The sequence below is a fragment of the Macaca nemestrina genome, chromosome 5 (genome assembly GCF_043159975.1).
Source record: "Macaca nemestrina isolate mMacNem1 chromosome 5, mMacNem.hap1, whole genome shotgun sequence".
Lineage (NCBI taxonomy): Eukaryota > Metazoa > Chordata > Mammalia > Primates > Cercopithecidae > Macaca > Macaca nemestrina.
The window spans coordinates 63818927-63823270 of NC_092129.1; positions in this window are offsets into that span (position 1 = coordinate 63818927).

Sequence of the window (4344 nt, forward strand, 5' to 3'; positions counted from 1 at the left end):
ACTGAATTTTGACGTGGGATTGCAAATCAAAGAGTTACACTTTGCTGTTCATTTATCAGTTTGCTTACACAGTTTTCTTCAAATCTACAATGGGATATTCCTTTCCCCCAATGAACTTACCGTGAAAAAGGAAATATTTGCAGATTAAAAGTAGAAAGAAGCTTTCTGAGAAACTGCTTTGTGATGTGTGAATTCAACTCACTGAATTACAGCTGTATTTCCTGGAGCTGTTTGCTAGTTTTGCTTTTGTGGAATCTAAGACCTGATATTTCGGATCGCTTTGAAGAGTATACAGCCATAGGAAATATCCGAAGATAAAAACGAGAAAGAAGTTTTCTGAGAAATATCTTTCTGATCTCTGCATTCATCTCACAGAGTTCCACCTTTCTGTTCATGTAGTTGTTTGCTAATACTCTTCTCTTGGAATCTGCAAAGTGATTCTTGGGAGCGCACAGAGGGCTACAGTGAAAAAGGAAATATCTTCAGATAAAAACTGAAAAGAAGCGTTCTGAGAAACTGCATTGTGACGTGCGAATGCAACTCACAGAGATTCACTTTTCTGTTCCTTGATCAGTTTGCTAGCACAGTTTTCTTCAAATCAACAATGGGATATTTCCTTGCCCCATGAAGCTCACGGTGACAAAGGAAATATCTTCAGATGAAAAGTAGAAATAAGTTTTCTGAGAAACTGCTCTGTGATGTGTGAATTCAACTCGCGAAGTTACAGCTGTATTTCGTGGAGCAGTTTGCTAGTTCTGTTTTTGTGGAATCTAAGACCTCATATTTCGGATCACTATGAAGAGTACAGCGAAAGGAAATATCCCCAGATAGAAACGAGAAAGAAGTTTTCTGAGAAATATCTTTCTGATATCTGCATTCATCTTACAGAGTTCCACCTTTCTGTTCACGTAGCTGTTTGCTAACACTCTTCTCTTGAAATCTGCAAGGTGATATTTGGGAGCGCACTTTGAGCCATAGTGAAAAATGATATATCTTCAGATAAAAAGTGAAAAGATGCCTTTTGTGAAACTGCATTGTGACGGTTGAATGGATCTCACAGAGTTACAATTTTCTGATCCTTGATCAGTTTACTAACATAGTTTTCTTCAAATCTACAGTGGGATATTTCTTTGCCCCATGAAGCTCTTGATGACAAAGGAAATATCTTCAGGTAAAAAGTAGAGAGAAGCTTTCTGAGAAAGTACTTTTTGAAATGTTAATTCAACTCACTGAGTTTCAGCAGTATTTCGTGGATGTATTTGCTTCTCCTGTTTTTCTGGAATCTAAGACCTGATATTTTGGATCGCTTTGAAGACTATACAGCCAAAGGAAATATCCCCAGATACAAACGAGAAAGAAGTTTTCTGAGAAATGTCTTTCTGATATCTGAATTCATCTCACAGAGTTCCACCTTTCCGTTCATGTAGCTGATTGCTAACATTCTTTTCTTGGAATCTGCAAAGTGATATTTGGGAGCGCATTGAGGGGTACAGTGAAAAAGGAAATATCTTCAGATAAAAACTGAAAAGAAGCGTTCTGAGTAACTGCATTGTGACGTGTGAATGCAACTCACAGAGTTACACTTTTCTGTTCATTTATCAGTTTGCTCACACAATTTTCTTCAAATCTACGATGGGATATTTCTTTGCCCAATGAAGTTTATGGTGACAGAGGAAATATCTTCAGATAAAAAGTAGAAAGAAGCTTTCTGAGAAACTGCTTTGTGACATGTGAATTCAACTCACTGAGTTACAGCTGTATTTCATGGAGCTGTTTGCGAGTCCTGTTTTTGTGGAATTTAGGACACAATGTTTCGGATCGCTTTGAAGAGTATACAGCCAAAGGAAATATCCCCAGGTAAAAACGAGAAAGAAGTTTTCTGAGAAATGTCTTTCTGATCTTTGAATTCATCTCACAGAGTGTCACCTTTCTGTTCCTGTAGCTGTTTACTAACACTCTTCTCGTGTAATCTACAATGTGATATTTGGAAGCGCATGGAATGCTTTGGTGGAAAAGGAAATATAATCAGATAAAAATGAGAAAGAAGTTTTCTGTGAAACTTTGTGTTCATGAAGCCGTTTGCTCACACTGTTCTTGTGGAAACTGCAAAGTGATATTTGGAAGTGCATTAGGGCTGTGGTGTAAAAGGAAATATCCTCAGATAAAACCTGGAAAGAAGCGTTCTGAGAATCTGCTTTGTGACGTGTGAATGCAACTCACAGAGTTCCACATTTCTTTTCATTGATCAGTTTGCTATCTCTCTTTTCTTCAAATCTGCAATAGGATATTTCTTTGCACAATGAAGCTTGCGGTGGCAAAGGAAATATACTCAAACAAAAAGTGGGAAGAAGCTTTCTGAGAAACTGCTTTGTGATGTGTGAATTCAACTCACTGAGGTACTGCTGTGTTTCGTGGAGTTGTTTGCTAGTGCTGTTTTGGGGAATCTGAGAACTGATATTTCGGATCACTTTGAAGAGCATACATCCAAAGGAAATATCCCCAGTTAAAAACGAGAAAGAATTTTTCTGAGAAATATCTTTCTCATCTCTGAATTCATCTCACAGAGTTCCACCTTTCTGTTCATATAGCTGTTTGCTAACACTCTTCTCATGGAATCGCCAAAGTGATATTTGGGAGCGTTTTGAGGGCTACTGTGAAAAAGGAAATATCTTCAGATAAAAACTGAAAAGAAGCGTTCTGAGAAACTGCATTGTGACGTGTCAATGCAACTCACAGTGTTACAACTTTCTCTTCATTGTTCAGTTTCCTAACACTGTTTTCTTCAAATCTGCAATAGGATATTTGTTTGTCCAATGAAGCTTGTGGTGACAAAGGAAATATCTTCAGAATAAAAGTAGAAAGAAGCTTTCTGAGAAACTGCTTTGTGATCTGTGAATTCAATTCACTGAGTTACAGCTGTATTTCATGAAGCTGTTTGCTAGTCCTGTTTTTGTGTAATCTAAGACCTGATATTTTGCATCGCTTTGAATTCTATTTGTGATCTCCAAGCAACCCGTGTGTCTCAGTGCCCATTCTGCGATTAGCAAGCCTCTCACTGAAAACAATGATGTCACTCTGAGAGCTGAATTCACCCACAACAAAGCAGTTTCTGAGAAGACCTCTCTGCCGTTTTTATCTGTGAATATTTCATTTTTCACCATGGGATTCAACAATATTCAAGCTATCACTTCCACGATTCCACAAAAACAGCGCTAGCAAACTCCTCCATCTAATAGTGGTTTAACTCTGTGAAATGAATTCACACATCACCGAGCAGTTTCGCAGAAAGCTTCTTTCACGTTTTCAATGGAGGATATTTCCCTGGTCCCTATAATCTTCATAGCGAACCGAAATAATCTTTCCCAGACTCAACAAAAAGAGTGGTAACAGAATGCGCCATGAAAGAAAAGTGTATCTCTGTGAGATGAATTCACACATCAGATCGCAGTTTCTCAGAAACCTTCTTTCGGGGTTTCATCTGAGGATATTACCTTTTTCACCACAGGCCTCAATATGCTCCCAAATATCGCTTTGCAGATTCCACGAAAACAGTATTAGGAGACTGCTTCGTGGAGAGAAACATGTAAATCTGTGAGATGAATTCACACATCATAAAGCAGTTTCTCAGAAAGTTTCTTTCTCGTTTTAATCAGTGGATATTTCCTTTGTCACAGTAAGCTTCATGGTGCTAAGAAATACCCCATTGCAGATTTCAAGAAAATAGTGTTAGCAAGCTGATCAATGAAATGGACACCGTAACTCTGTAAGTTGCATTCACACATCACAATGCAGTTTCTCAGAACGCTTCTTTAAAGTTTTCATATGAGGATATATCCTTTTTCACCATAGCCCTCAATGAGCTCCCAAATATCACTTTTCAGATTCCACGAAATCAGAGTTAGCAAACTGCTTCATGAAGAGAAAGGTGTAACTCTGTGAGATGAAACCACACATGACAAAGAAGTTTCTCAGAAAGCTTCTTTCTAGTTTTTCTGTGAGGACATTTCCTACGTTTGAGGAATCTTCATAGCGATCCAAATGATCACTTCTCAGATGCCACAAAAAGAGTGCTAGGAAACGGCTCCACGAAATACAGGTATAACTCTGTGAGATGAATTCACACATCACAAAGCAGTTTCTCCGATCGCTGCTTTCCAGTTTTCATCTGATGATATTTCCTTTTCACCACAGGCCTCAATGTGTTCCCAAATATCACTTTGCAGATTCCACGAAACTGCGTTAGGAAACTGCTTTATGGAGAGAAAATGGTACCTCTGTGAGATGAACTCACTCATTACAAAGCAGTTTCTTGGAAAGCTTCTGTCTAGTTTTTCTTGGAGGATA